General features: G+C 49.2%; 1 protein-coding gene across 4 annotated transcripts in view; it reads left to right on the top strand.

The window, feature by feature from the left end:
* The first annotated feature begins 1,560 nt into the window (after positions 1-1,560).
* Positions 1,561-15,757, top strand: part of Bmal1 (basic helix-loop-helix ARNT like 1) — a 106,528-nt gene continuing 92,331 nt past the window's right edge. Inside the window, exon 1 of one of the 4 annotated variants that reach the window (XM_052763445.1) lies at positions 1,561-1,676. The gene's annotated coding sequence lies outside the window, so the exon portion shown is untranslated. Of the gene's footprint in view, positions 1,677-2,100; positions 2,416-3,800; positions 8,323-15,757 lie in introns of those variants that run through there. The other 3 variants (XM_052763440.1, XM_052763443.1, XM_052763444.1) reach the window with 3 other exon arrangements.

Genomic DNA, 15,757 nt, shown 5'->3' with positions numbered 1-15,757 from the left:
TTCTATTTACACAGAGTGGTCCCCTCCCCAAACGGGCCAGAGACAAAGTAAATCTGCTTTGAAACTCGGGGAAACTGGGAAGTTACTCATGAAGTTGTTTGGCCTTGAAACCCATCCACATTTGGACAAAGGTTGTGTGCCTTGCAAAGAACTAGAGATGGGTCACACGGCTTTACAAGCATTGAAATGCTGTCTTGAGTTCCAGGAACTTGCCTGGCTAGAATTCATTCTATAGTCACGGAGGCTGGTCCACTTCGCGTAACTCAGTCGACTGATTTAATGCCCTTTGTTTGTGGATCCAGCTCACATTTGCAGAGCACTTTCTGGGTGTCAGCCCCATCCCCGCCACTCCACCCAGCCCCCTCCAGCAGTTGCTAAAGGGGAGCAAGCATGTGTCAAAAAGTAGACAGTAGCTTTGTTATTAGGGAGTTCAACATTTAGAAGGTTTGCCAGTTCTTTGGGTTTCCCTAGTAAGCGCTGGGGAGGTAAAAATAAGACTTCTCCACACTTCCAGCGTCCAAGCCGCACGATAGGTTTCATTATTTATTTATTTATTCGTCTCAAAAATCTCTGCATCTCTTTCTTTCTGTCCTGCTCCCTTGATGCTTTTGCAAAGCAGATGCCTTGGCTGCTGGGACCCTGTCTGTAACATGTGACAGAATCTCGCTCAGGTCTCACCCTATGGCCCAGGCTCGCTTAGAACTCGCGACTACCTCCCCTGCCTCAGAGGCTTTCCCAAGACTGGGATTACGGATGTGCGCCACCACCTCCTGGAGACTTCTCTTTCGAACGGGATTGACAGCTCCACCGGGCGCTTGGAGGTCAAGACAAATAAAAAGAACGCGAGATCGCGTGCAGTCGTCGGACGGAAAAGTCTTCTAGAAACGCTGGGTATTAGTGCTCTGGTTCCGACTAGGGCAAACCAGGGGTTTCAGGAAGGTTCTGGCGCTGTGTTCCTAAAATGTGGTTTCCTAGATGGAGCTGGAGCGGGGTGGACGAGGAGATGCAGCGTTTACTCAGCGTTCTGCGAGCAAGGAAGGGGACGGAGAAGGACGGAGAGCTGGAAGGCAGGTACCAGCCCTGGACACGACCCAGTAGCAGGGGGACGACAGCGAGCGCTCGGAGTCCGAGCCGCTGCGGCCGCTGCGAGCCGGAGACCTGAGGGGAAAAACCGAGGGCTGGGGCAAGAAACCCAGAGAGCTCACCGATTGGTCCTCTTCTCGGGGCGTGCGTTTCTGTCCCCCAAATGATTGGTGAAGGGAAAGTAGCAGGTAAACCAGCCCTGCTGTCTTGTCATTGGTCAGTGGCTTCTCTATCGGCCAAACGATTGGCTAGCGCGACATGGAGCCGAGCGCTGATTGGTCCGGATTGGCCGCCAAGACCGCTCCGTTAGCGCGCTCTGATTGGCTGGCGGGAAGAGGCAGGTATCCGGGCTCCGCGGCTCCTCCATTGGTGGGCGGGGAAGGGGGGTTGGGCACAGCGATTGGTGGGCGGGGGGCCGGGCCTGGGCCGGCGGGGAGCGGATTGGTCGGAAAGTAGGTTAGTGGTGCGACATTTAGGGAAGGCAGAAAGTAGGTCAGGGACGGAGGTGCCTGTTTACCCGCGCCGGACTTGCCGCCGCCACCGCCGCGGGATCCGAGTGCGGGTGCGGGCGCGGGCGCTCGCGGCGAGCCACGGTGAGTGTCCGCACGGCTGCGGGCTGCGGCCGTCCCGGGGCGTCCCGTCGGGGGTCGCGAGCTCCCGGGCCGGCGCGCCGCCCCCGCCCCCGCCCGCGGCGCAGCCCGGCCGCCTGGAGCCCTGCCCGACGTGCCCGCTGCCGGCCTTAAAGGGCCCGTGCGACTCCCAGCCCCCACACGGCCGCGGGGAGGCTGCGCCCCTTAAAGGCGCCGCGCCCGCTCACCCCCATCTCTCCTGCCTGGGCTGCGCGGCGGGCGGGGGAGAGCTGGGGGGGGGGGGGCCGGGACGCTGTCGGTGGGCGCGCCCACCTTCCCCGCGCGGGCATCACCACCTGGCCCAGGAGGGGGCGGCCGGCGGCCTCTTAAAGAGACAGCCATGCCGGGCTGTGGCGATGACCCGAGCCCGGAACGAGCTCCGGGATGCGTCCCCGGGAGCTTCTGGGTCCCTGAAGGAATGGCTAGGACGCGGGCAGAACGATGCTATGCAGTGCCTGCCCAGCCAACCCCTCGGCACTTCCCTCCTCGGAGCTGGGTGGGGGCGGGGAGGGCGTCTCCGTCGAGTCGGGGCGTTCGCGTCCGCCCGTCCCTTTGGCCGGTTGTGGGGCTGGCGCGGACCCCGGTTATGCCCTGGCGGGCACGGACCAGGCCCGCTCCAGTGCGTGGACAGCCGTCGGTCCTGCGCCGTCCGGTACCTGGGTGGCCCTGGAGGATGAATCTTCCCTTTTGGGTCTGCGAGCAGGTGCCCGATGGCGTGGGGACGGTGCCCTGCTCCCGGGTGGGTGTCCGGGAAACCTGCGGAGGGCGCAGCGAGGCTGCCCTTACATGCGGGTTTGGCAGGTAATAGGGGAAGAGAAAGGTTTCCACTGGAGATTGCCCCGGCGTTGACAGCTTGGAAAGCTCGGGTTTGCTGGGAGAAGTGAAAGATAGAATTTTAACGCAGACTTGGGGCCACATGGCACCCATCCCCGGGGGTCGCAGAGCGGGTCGCGATCGGTGCCGGGGGAAGGAAGGGCTGTGTTGGACACGGGCGTCTGTTGTCAAGTTTGTGCTGGCTGAGCTGACATGATCACCCCTCACCTGTTCCCCCAGCATCTTCTCCTTCCGCCCTCACCTAGCCTAGCTTTGGCCCTTGCGGTCGGGTTCTTTTCTTGTCTTAAGTTGTTACTTTTCAGCAAGAAATTATTAGTCAAGTTTTTCACCCAGCTTCCAAAAATCAGATTCTGTATTCACAAGCAACTACTTTTTGACGGTACCGGTATTGCCATGATCTGCGTGTTTTCTTTTTTTGTTTGTTTTGTTTTGTCCAGGAAAATGGATCATTAAATGCCCCCCTTTTTTGTACAACCCTTGCTTATCATTTGTCCTTCTGACATTTGCTGCCGTGCCCCCTTTCAATCTATTTTTACTTAACAACTATTATTTTTATTCTTAAGTTCCCATTGATACCAGGATCTGTCAATTTGGGTTGGTGGATTTTCTAATTAATGTACCAGTTGAATCATGAGCTTAAAATAATCGTTGCTGCTCCTGAGCAGTTTTGAATAATCTCAGGCTCCCTGTGCTTGCAAGAAAGGGGGAAAATCACTGCTGTTAAACTGGATTTCCATACCAGGGAAGTTCCAAAAATAAATATTTTTTAAATACAAAATTTAATCTTTCAGATTCTACTTTGTTTCTGGGTTCACATTATTACTAAATCTTTAAGATGGTTTGTTGAACATATTTAGAAGGGTTAGAAATTTTCCAGGCAGATTTGAAATTGGGTGTATCAACGGAAGCTGGATCGGTAGCGACAATTTGGTTCTATCTTAGATGTCGCCAATGAATAATGATAATGTTAAAACAGCAGTTAAATTTGTACTTTGTTCCAATCTCTGCTGTTTAAAATGGGAGAGGCTCCGATAAGGTGTGGAAGAGCAGAAACCTGGGTTAGAAGGCATGTAGCTAGGTTCTAGCCCAGGCTGGGACTCTGATGGCTATGCCACTTGGAGCAAGTTACTGCGCCTTTCTGGGTTATGTTCGCCTCAGATGGAAAGTCTCAGACAGTTGAACTAAGGGATGTCAAAGGTTTCTACCAATCTTCAGTTCCACATGCCTCTAAATATTTAATATTTAGATATTATTTAATAGGGTAGGTATTTACCTCCCGGAGCTGCCAGATCATTTGAGCGAAAGTCCTGTTTTCATGAGAAAGTTAAGCATATCAACAGATGGTGTTTAAGAGGATCCATTTCAAAAGATTTATAATTGATGACGATCCACCCATATCTGCAATTTGCAGAAGAGGTTTACATGCCACGGGCCAGGAAAAGGAAGTGGCCATATTTTCAGATTTATTCCTTCCCCTCACCAGCCTCACTGAGATTCTTATATCTGAAAATGGATAAGTGCACGGAAAGACATGGCTGCATTAACAGTACTGCATATGAGCATGCAAAAATGCATGACTCTATCTACCTTTGGTGGGCAGCCTGTCTTCTATCCACGAGCTTTTTTCTTTCTGTGATTTTACCGTCACCTCACCGTGGTAGGAGAGCGTGAAGATTAAAGAACCCCTACCACTCCCAGCACTGGAGTTTCAGTGACTTCAATGTTATGCTGACTGAGGTAGGCATTTGCAGGGGAAATTGGAAAAGACAAAATCTTTTCTAGACTTTGAGGTTGAATGAGGATCTCAGGGACACAAGCCTGCCCTCCTCTCCCGGTCTTCTTTGTCATGGCCACTTTATCACAAGGCTCAGATTGACCCTAAATATCCTTTTAAATGAACTTTACTCCTCCCATCCACCTGCTCTGACTTAAGCTCCTCAGCATCGTTTTCCTTTTCAGAACACCCGATCCATTCCCCTATTACCCCCTCCCCTCTTCTCAGTTGGGAGAAGACATTCCTCCTCCCACTGAGCTCAGATGCACTGGAGCCCCTGGTTCTGGTGTCAGAAGGAGCCAGCACTTGGGTTGGAGGTGTGTGACTTTGGAGAAGTGTCTGACTTCTTTGACCTCGGTGCTGCTCCTCTGGTGCAGTGGCAACGCCTGCCTCTTGGAGTCTGTGTGAGGTTGACAGGACATGATGCATGTCAACTGCCTAGCACACAGGAAGCCTTTCCTCAGTGCCAGCTGCCACTCCCTCCCACCTCTGCCAGGCTCCTGTCACCAGAATGTCCTCTGTACTGTTTGTCCTCGGACTCCCCACCAGTGTCAGAGAACCTTTGTCTTGATTTAGGAATAGGAAGAAACAGACCTATTGTGAGCCTATTGTGAGTTTCCATGTATCCATACTAGGTGCCCCTGAGTCTGGATGTCTCCCTGATAGGTGCCTGACTGCCCCAGAGCCGAACATTCTCCTGCTCTGGCTTTTCCCCCTACATTTCTTCTTTATGCTTTGTATGATTTCTAAATCCTTTCGTTGAAATCCAAGTTGTTTTGGTCCCCTTGCAGCTTGATCTAGCTCACTTGTCTTGTCTTCTCTGGAAGTTACTCCTCCTCCTTCCTTTAGGCCATGCTGCTTTCTCGATTCTCTTTCTGTTTCTGCCAAAGATGAACGTCCATCTTCTGCTGCCCACCTGGCCCCCACCTCACCTGGAGTCCCTTATCTAGTTGTGCCCTGCTTCCTCTGCTGTAGCTGTGGCAGGTCCAGTAGTGTCCTGTAGCTAGCTCTAGTGGCCCTGGTGGTTACAGGCTTGTACACTGTCTTCAAGCCCCACTCCCCTGCATCAGCACACCACCCAGGAGCCTAGAACCCTTCATGTCCTGCTTCCCCAGTTGTCCAGCCAGGCAGTTTTGTTGCATAGTGTAGAGCCTCAGCTCTTTCCTATCCCAGCTTTTGCTTTTGACCTTCCTAACTGATGGCTGGCTTGCTTTTTCTCTGTATCTTGGCATCCTCCTGATAGGATCTCCCCTTAGCTCCCAGAGTTGCAGTGTGGGCTGAATGAGTTAAGATATGGGGCATGTGGGTCAAGGTCTTGACCACACTTTGCCGTGGCTCAGTGGTGTTGTTCCCCATTGCTCTGCCAGCTCCTCACTCTGTCATGGGGGACTCTCCACATCCAGCCCACATGCTGGCCTGCACTTGTGTACACAGGACTGTCCAGCCAAGCTGAGGGGTGGACCATTCCATGCACCAGCTCTAGGCTGGGTCCTCCCAACCTCCAAGTCTTCATATATCCCCTCTCTTCTGTTCCAGCTCAGGCACTTGGACCTTTAGGAACCACCTGTCTTGACTTTCCCCACACTTGGCTGCAGTGTCCCCAGCCCTTGACCCTTTTCTAATTCCTGGAGGTTCTACTGTGTTCTGTATCATGTTGGACTGTCCCTGGGACTCTGGCCTGTTTGTCCAGACTGAGCACTTGGGGGAGAGTTTCATTTTGGTTCCTCACAAATAATAGGCACAAGAGGCCTATTTGTATTTGTCTGGTGCCCATCCCAGTTGGAGACTGGAGAAGGAGGGATGCACACTTACTGCAGAGAGGTCCTGGGAAGGAGAGTTTGAGTTGGGGGGTGGAGGGAGATGACATGTCCTTAGTACTGGCTTCAGGGGAATGCTAAGCGCTGGAATGGGGGAATGTTGAGTGTGGGAATATAGTGACAAATGATTTTTACTTGAGTACATGCTGTCCTTTGAGTTCTGTAAACTCCTGTTTGTCCAGCGTGTTTGCCCAGTAAAGAAGGGTCTGTCTGATTTAATACTCTGGTTGATATTGTTTTGGACATAGACTGAGTCAAACGTTTGTATGTATTTATCCCTTTTACTGCTGCTTCTGTTGTGTGACCTGGACAAATTAGTGAATTTGAGTCTGATTGGCTTCAACTGAAAAAGAGGAATAAATAATTATGGCAGTAGTAGCTACAATTTATTGGGCATTTTCTGTGTGCCAGCAAATATGTCGCTTACCTTAGGCTTATTAATTTCATGTAGTCTTCGTCATTCTCTTGTGAGGTCACACCACTGTCCTTCTTTACAGATGAGGTGGCTTTGTAAACTGCCCAAGGTTACCCAGTTGCTAAGGGATGGGCCAGGGTTTATCTATCTGATAGACTCCGGTGCCTGCTAGGAGGGACAGGGTGTTAGATCCCGTGTGCCAGACATCATGCTTGGAGCCCTCTAGGCTTGCAAAGATTGGGGACCAGTCTCAGATGGCAAGCATGATGTGCACCATCCTTCTAGCAGTGCTGATGTCCTTGCCATGGTACAAGGGGCCACACATTTGGATACTACCCTAGTATCGGTTACAAGGGCTTGTGAGTTTCCTCCTACATCCTGTGATGTCTCTTTGCTATCTCTTGCTTTCTCCTGTCTTTCCGGGGCTCTCATGCAAGCCCCTGATGCTCAGCCTCTTCCTCCCCAGGATCCCCTGTATAAGATGAACTTCCTAAAGAGACTCACTAACACTGGTCCTGACAGAGACTTCCAGGAGCTCTCCCCAGGGAGAGACATCTCTCAGCTTTGTCCTCCTCATCCCAAAGACACACCCTCCCCAAGCCACTGCTGTACCCCAGCCTTGGTGGAGATAGATGTTTTTAATGCCAGTCGTTCCCTCTGAACACATTTAGATAGCAAAGGGAACAATGTTTTATGTGAAGAACCTGTTACATAAAAATGGATTATATAATGTTCAGCTCTATACCCCCCAAAAGTAATAATCACTGGCTCCTTGGAACAGCATTAACCTCAGATTGACAAATGTGAAAAGTGATGCTCTGCCCTCAGCACCTCCCTTTGAACTCTGCTGTCCTTGCTGGGCATCTGGAGCAGGCTGAGTGGGACTGGCCTGCATCTGTGAGACAGGCTGGAAGTGGCCTTTTGAGAGAGGAGATGCAGTGACGTCTTGGTGACTTTTGTTTCCCTCATGGCTAAGCTGCTTACTCCTTCTCATTTAGACCATCAGTACCACCTGTTTCCACTCTTCTGCTCTACTCTGTACTCCTTTGGGTTTTCTCCATTCAGTATGACCAGGCAGGGCCTTCTAAGATCAAATGCCCTGTGTCCAGTCTTCCTCTGCCCCTCTAGGCCACCCCTGCCCATCTCCAACCTCCATTATGAGACCCTGTGCCTGAGCTTCCATGCGACTGTCCGACTGTGTCAATCTCTCCTGTTGAATGTCCTGGCTCACGATCCCTTGACCAGAGAGGCCCTCCTCTCCCTCCCTTCCTCTGCCTACCTTGAATCTCTCGCCCCACTCCCTGCCTTTTGCTTTTCAGTCATTTATTCCAAAGCAGTGCTATTTCACAATTGGCGGATTGCCGTCTCCCGCCTAATCAGGATGGTCAGTTCTTTCACTTTTCAACAGATGATGAGCTGTCTTCCCCTCACTTCCTGTTCTCTGTCTGCACTCATCCATTCTTCCAGTGGGATTTCCTGGAGGCTCCCAGGTGAATAGTTGTTTTGAGCACAGAAGTGACCAGAAGGGGCTTCAGCTTCTGCAGGGAGGGCGGTGAGACATGCCCAGGAGCCAAAGGGAGTGAAACAGTGGGGAGCATGCCTCCTGTCAGGGAAGATGCTTTAGCAGGGTCTTCAGGGAAGACCGCACTGAGAAGGTGACTTGAGCTCAGCTTCTGAAAGATCCAGGAACAGTTTCCATGGAAGAGAGTCTGGCTGGTACCAAGGTCCTGATGTTGGAGGCAGCTTGATTGCCGAGGGAAGTAAGAGCTGGTGAGTAAGGGTCTGAGTTTCTGTGACCAGATGCTTTCTCTCTCCTTTCTCCTCTCAGGAGCCTTGAGCCTAGAGTCAAAGGCCTGCAAATATGAATTAGAGTATTTGCTCAAGTCATGTAACTAGTGGTTCACTGTTCCCTGCTTAGAAGGCCTTTTGTGAAATGCAAGGCATTGTTTATATGCTGTGTCACATGCAAACAAATTAAGGGTTGGGAGGGTTCCCTCATAAATGTGCTGCTGACAGGTGTCACTGACCGTTACCATTTTAATTATATTTAGTGCAGACTTCTGTATATTGTTTGATGTGTGTGTGCATGTTAAATGTTTTAAAAGTTTATTTGTAATGCAGTTGATGGAAGCTTGGTATAAGTTGGTCTATATTAAAAAGAAAGCAGCCAAACTAAATAATGGTTTAGTTCCCCATCAAGCTCAGAAAAGCCATTTAGGGACAGCTGTAGCCAAAACCGTATGGCTTCGTTCTAAAGCAACGTTAGCGTTAATTAAACTGCAGCTTGCACGGCCCTCGTCTGTGGTGCATTACAGTTATTTACTGCTGGCTTTGGCTGTTTATCTTAGTCACTTCTACTATTTCCAGCCTGACAGAAAGCTTTATGAAGGGAATTTTTTCCCTAACCTTTTTGCCCTTAAGAGTTGTTCTATTGTTTTATTAATGGGACAGTAGAACTCAGAGTGGAGGGCATTGTGAGCCAGTGTGGTAATGTGCTGAGGCTCTTTGGAAGGAGTATTCCTTTTGGAACTTTGATTTCTCAGGGTCTTCTCAGTTAGAAAATCCTGTGTTTTGAAAAGTAACAGGAAAATGAAACATGACCTTCATCGTGCATACCTGCTTGGAAATGGCCCCCTCCAGATTCTTCTAGAAGTACACGGCAGGGTGACGAGGGGAACTTAGCTCCCTTAGCTAGTGCTCATGGTTTTTCTTCCACAGCCCCCTACCTACCCTTATCTGCCTTTCTAAATGAGTTGAAAGGAATTTTTTTTCCTAGAATTTGTGGTCCAGATAAGAATTACATGTTCTTGGTCATCTAATCTCCCAAATCATTATGTAAATCACCTTTTCTTTGGACTCTTAGGGATAAACATGGTGACTGGTTTGTTTGCTTGTGAAATACACTTGTGAGAACCCTCAGGGACTGGGATGAGTTTGCAACCGAGAACAGAGCTAAAAGTGTGGGATCCAAAACAGTTTTAAATGTTAAATGCAAATCTATTTTCAGTATCCTGCTGGAGGGGAAAGGAGCCCAAGGCTGGAGATGATAGAATCGACTTCTGCTTCAAAGGGAAGGGGTTTTACCATAGTGGGAAAAAAAAAAGCCATCCTTTCACCAAGCGTTACCTCTCCCTTCCCACCTCTGAGTCCTGTTGTTGGCATCTTGGGTCACTCTGCCATTTGAGACATTTGATATTTAAGTGACGTTCGTGGCTGAGCTCAGCTGGCAGTGTTGAAAAAATGACTGAGGTGAGCATGCTGTACTACTGTCTGTCGTCGGTGCATTCTGGAGGGAAGAGTTCCCACACTGGGGTGACAGGGCACTTTTAGCGCTGCCCTGGTCTGGTCAGTTATGAGCAGTATGTTCATTTTCACCCCCTCACTTGAAGGCACAGAAGGAGTTTGTGCAAGGAGACACTGTGCTGGGAACTTCACTCTGGAGCTGGGGTTGCATGGAACCTCATCTTCTTCCTTGGGTGCTGGAATGTGAGCAAGAATGTCACCTGTTTATTCCCGCCATGTCCCAGGACCAGCCACTGAGTTGGTGTCTGTACAGATCAATTGCCCAATAAAAACCTATTTATTTAATCAACAGGTGAGTTGAGCTTTGTGAAAACCCCAGATGTTCCTGCCTTGCATATGCAAGGACGTATGCATGGGCTTGCTCTTATATGTACTTGAAAGTCTAGGTAGCCGTTTCCTCTGGACATTTGTATTTTTGTATTCTCCATGTTGGCTTGGAGATCAGTGCCTTTTAACTGTTGACGAAGGAGTTAACTGTTCAGCTACCATTCATCTTTATCTTGTCTTTCCTTGGCTCCAGAGCATAGCTTAGCAGTGGCTGAGCCTCATCAACTGAAAGGACACTTGCTGTACATTTATTCAGGCATAACAACACATTCATTATTTAGTCAACAGATGTCTGAAGGGCTATATGTCATGCATCAGGCTAGACCCGGGGGCAAAGCTGATTCCTTTTTTGACCGAGGAGCCTGCTGTTTTATTTCCTTAAAGAGCATCCTATGGGCTGGGGAGATGGCTCATTTGTAAAGTGTAGGATGAACATGTGTGAGGACCTGAGTTTAGGTGCTAGCACACAGATGAGGTTAGGCTTGTCCTTCTGAGGTGGATATGAATACAGCTAATTCAAAGATGGGAATGATGAGAGCGCAGTCAGAGATGGGCTAACCTAGAATGGAAGGTTCTGAAGTGTCAATTGAATGTTGGAAGATTATTACAGGCCTGTCTGTGTTTAACCCACTGAGTGACGGGGAAATAAGGAAGTCAGTGACAAGTCAAGGTTTACGTAGTGACCATTTAGATCCAGCTATCAACTCATACAGCCTAGAGTCATTTGAAAGGAGATCGCTGTTAATGGATTACCTAGATCATACAGCTATGGTTGTGTCTGTAAGGGATTGTCTGAATTGATGACTGATCTTGGGGCACCATCCCTAGGTGTAAGAAAGCTGAAGAGTAATACAGCAAGCACATTCCTCCATGGTTTCTGCCTGCAGGCTCCTGCCCTGAATTCCTGCTCTGACTTCTTTCAATGACAGATAATGTCCTGGAAGTGTAAGATGGAATTCCCAAATGGCTTTTGGCCGGAGGGCTTTACTACAGCACCAGAATGAAACTAGAACACCAGTGTGATGGTTGCTATTGATTGTCAACGTGGGAGTGGGGGGCTCTAGGCTCTCCTAGGAGACAGGCAGCTTGTGAAGGGTTATCTAGATCAGGTTAGCCTCTGGTTATGCCTGTGAGGGTTTATGTTGACTAGGTTAGTTGAGGAAGGAAGGCCCACTCACAGAGCTGGTACCATTCTGTGTGGAATTCCAGACTGAATGAGAAGGAGAAAGGGAGCTGAGTGTAAGCATTTATCTCTCTCTGCTCCTGAATGTAGATGCCATGTAACCAGCTGCCTCTCAGCTCCCTGTCATGAAATGACAAGCCAAAATAACCCCGTTCTCCTTTAAATTGCTTTTGTTGGAATATTTTTAAAAAATCAGCAGCAGCATCACCATTATTATCATTATTGTGTATGTGTTTGGGTGCACAGGCCACGGTGTGCACATAGAAGAGGACAACTTTGTGGAATCAGGTCTCCCTACTTCCAACTTCAAATGGGTCCCTGGGTTGAATTCAGGTTATCAGGTTTTTGTCATGCGGTAGCAAGTGCTTTTTCCCATGGAGCCTTCTCACCAGTCCCTTGGGAGGTTTTTTTTGTTTGTTTGTTCTTTAATCACAGCAACAGGAAAAGTAAAGAGACACCTATCAAAGTAGTAGAGACCATCAGGCAGTGGGAAGCCCATGAAATTATTTGTTATGACAATGATAATATTCCTTAACTGCTCACACATGAGCCCTGGGTGAATGATGTTGCAGTTCGAAGGAGCAGAGAGGACTAAATGCAGCAGAGGGCCAGATGGAGAGGGACACGAAGCCAGAAGTCCAAGTTAATTGACAGTTGTGTTGTCAGTTTATCTTTAGAGTTCTGGAGCATGCCAACATCTGCCAGTGTAAGTGCCTTTTAAGTGTGTGAATCTGCACTGTACTGTGACCAGATTCCTCAGTCCTGAGTTCTTCAGAGGCAAAGCATCATGTTGGAAGACAAACGTTCAAAGACAAATACGTTTTGTCTGTAGGGAGCACTGGAGTAGGGATGGGCTAACCTGCATTCTAGGCTGCTTCCACTACTTAACCACCATCCCTTAAGCAGATCACGGATGCCTCAGACTGAGCCTGCTTGTCTGTTGAGCTGATAAAATAATTCTTATCCAACCCTTCGCATCGTGGGTGGGTCTGATGCTTGAGAGAGATAATGGAAGAATGCAGGCTTTGAAGCTATCACCAGTGAGAGCGTGCTGGCCTTTACAGGTGTTACTGCAAAGCGGGGCTACCTCCAGGGCTGGCTGGAGGATGTGGCGCTGTCCACTACTTGGGTGCTGACTCATACTACTTGGTTGGCTAGAAACATTTTTGTTGTTGTTTTGTTTTTTGTTTCGAGACAGGGTCTCGTGTGCCCAAGATGGCTTCCAATTTTCTGTGTAGCTGAGGATGACCTTGAACTCCTGATCCTCCTGATTCCAGCTCCTGAAAGCTGAGATTGCAGGCATGTGCCACCACCCTGTTTGTGCAGTGCTGGGGATTGAACCAAGGATTTTGTGCATGCTGAGCAAGCATTCTGCCAACTGACCTACATCTCCAGTCCTGGGGCCATGCTTTAAAGATAGTTACTCATTTCGTACCCAGAGATGGAGAGCCAAATACCCAGACCTGGGTGGAAAAGGTAGATACAGATAGTCACTCGAATGTCTTCTCTGGGAATGTCTCTCAGCATAGTGATGGGCAGCTCCAAACCAGAAAAACAACTGGCCGGCCAGGCATTCTTGGATGGTTTGCCTGTCCTCAGGCATTAGGCAGAGATCCAGAAGAACCTCCATTAGCCTGCGATTAATAAATGAGCCAGCACACTGTCCAGGTAATATCCAGTTGCAAAGCCTGTAGCTGCCACGGCGCAGCAGAACCTTCCTTGGCGATCTGCCAGCTCTCGACTCCATCAGCATAATATATGTATTTGTAGGTATTAATAGTGGTGCCTAACCCTTGGCTGTTGACGTATGCTAAGCATCGTGCTAAGTGCTGACTAGTCTACACCTTACTCTTTATGACAGTCCTATGGAGTGGGCACAGAGTCTGACACTCAGGGGTGCCTCAGATGATGTGTGCTGAATGGGAAAACTGGGTTTTAAACCCCAGTCTCACTCCAGAGTCAGTTTTTTTTTTTTTTAAACAGCTGCAATCTTTTTTATTTCTTGAACTGCAGAATGCTTCCTATCTCAGTCTGGGGGCTTCTCACAGCACAGTGGGGCCCAGGAACCCTTTCTTTGCTTGCTAGACGTATCACCATGCAGTGGTCCCAGCTCACTGCAGCTCTCTTTTCTTCACAGCCCATGACTGATGTCCTGGCGGCTGCTCGGTGGCTGGTGAGCAAATGGATGCCAGTGAGGAACACAGCAGAGGGACTGCCTCTTGCCAGCTCTGCCAGCTAGTCCACAAGCAGCAACTGGACAAGAGATTTCTCTAGGTCTCTCAGAGTGGCCGGGCAATGTCTAGTCTGCTAGGGTTTCGGGATGGTGGTCATCAGAATCTTCTCTTAAAAGCCTTTTCCAGGGCAGGCAGTGATGGCGCACGCCTTTAATCCCAGCACTTGGGAGGCAGAGGCAGGCGGATCTCTGTGAGTTCGAGGCCAGCCTGGTTTACAGAGTGAGTTGTAGGACAGGCGCAAAGCTACACAGAGAAACCCTGTTTCAAAAAACCAAAACCAAAAAACAAACAAACAATAAAAACCCCTTTTCCAACAATGCCATCTAACATTCCCACCCGATTTGCTAAACAGTTTTTATAGGCCATGGCTCCTTTGGTCTCTGTGATGACCCCGGGAGGGAGACAGGTGTTAAGAGTCTGCATGTGTAGACTGAGGGGTTATTCTGGAGAGTGTGAGTCACTGTCCAGGGCCCCACAGCTGGGCAGTGGCAGACCCAGGCTTCCAAGCAGCATTTCTGACTTTAGCTTCCATTCTACCCAGGCTTACTCAGGTTTCCCCTTCCCCTTAAGTGTTCTGTAGACTGTATTTAGAAGCCTGTAGGACCTGCGGGCATGATTAACTTGATATGCTGTGTGCTATACTGTTACTGAATCAGTAAATAAAAGATCACATGAATGCTTCTTGTCTTGGATTCAGCCAATACGTACCTCCCTGAGAGGATAGATAGTATGCATATGTCCTTTACAGTAGATTCCTGGGCCAGAAGCCCTCCTATCTTAAAAAAAATTCCCATGGCTTTTATAGATGACAAAACATGATGTTTATATCATTTTTTAAAGAAGTTGACCATTGAGTTCTTGGTCAGGAATACAAGCTCCTGTGATAAGTTTCCATGGAGACGTTAGCCTTGGCCCTCGGTTCAGCTTGCAGTGCCTTTGCTGGAAATGGAAAAGCTGATTTCTTTTTTTGGGTTCTCTCAGTTTTCCTCTGATCAGAGCAGAACTTGCCTTTGAGGTCCTGGTAATGTGCTTTATTCAAAAGTTTTCCACGAGATGACACAGAAAGAACATTTTCATACATGGGTTTGGACACCCCTTTGAAGTGTTTAATGGCCATTAAGGGACTTTACCGGGGATGTATAGAACTGGTGTCATTCAAGCTACTTGGGCTGGTTCCTCTGTTAAGGAGACCCACAGATTCTACACTCCCACAATAGCTGAGCCCAGGTGGAGGGTGACTTCTTATGTGCCAGTTCAGAGTGAAGAGTGTCTAGGCCTGGTGTCATCAATAGGTGGCTTCCACTTGGTGGCTGAAGGTACAAACCTCATTTTCCCTTCTCCCGTGGAAAGAACCAGGGTGGGAGGGGTCCTGTCACTCTAGGGGAAGACCTTAAGTCAGTAATTCTTTGTCCCAGTGGTCAGATCTTAGTTCTCCGGACACATGTAAGGCTGGGGAATATCTTCAATTGGGAAATACGTTTAATTATGAGGCTTTGTGCCCAGCAAAGTCAATGGAGAGGAGCTGGAACATTGGGGAAGATGGTAGCCAGCCATTGTGGTTGCAATGGCGGGTGGGTGATAGAGTCTGGAGTGGAGGAGAGTTTGGTGTGGAAGAGAGCAGGGATGGCACCAGGATCAAGGACCAGAAGCTAGGCAGTCACTTAAACCAGGGCAAGTACAGCTATCTAGAGGTCAGGTTAGTTCACTGCTCACAAACTCCGCAGCCAGTTTGTACCCAGGCATCGGAAAGGGCTCTTGCTAATCCAAGAAGACTGAAGTTGTCGTGGAGGGGATGTAAGTTCACCAATGAGATGAACGTAGTTGAAAGATCCCTTGCTGAGGAGTCAGAGACCTGTGTTTGAGACAGGCTTTTCACCCATGGCCTGAGTAGAACATCTCAGTAAATGTTTTATCATCTATAAAAGAGGAGTAACTGTGATGGAGTAGTATAAGGCTAATGGATGGGGACCACTCAGCACCTGCAGCTCCAATAGAACGGATGGAGCATCTGTCTGTTCACTGTCGTATCCCAGTACTCCACCCCGTGCCTGGCACGGGCCCATTGCTGAATGGAGCATGGATATTACAAGAGGTGAAAAGGGCCTATGCAAAGGAGCTCTCCATCCTGCAGTCTTCTCTCAAAGAAGGATTCTGAGAC

Source organism: Peromyscus californicus, unplaced genomic scaffold (genome assembly GCF_007827085.1).
Source record: "Peromyscus californicus insignis strain IS unplaced genomic scaffold, ASM782708v3 Scaffold_4__1_contigs__length_199733344, whole genome shotgun sequence".
Taxonomy (NCBI): Eukaryota; Metazoa; Chordata; class Mammalia; order Rodentia; family Cricetidae; genus Peromyscus; species Peromyscus californicus.
The sequence above is the reverse complement of the archived record's forward strand: the minus strand, read 5'-3'. Positions and strand labels throughout refer to the sequence as shown.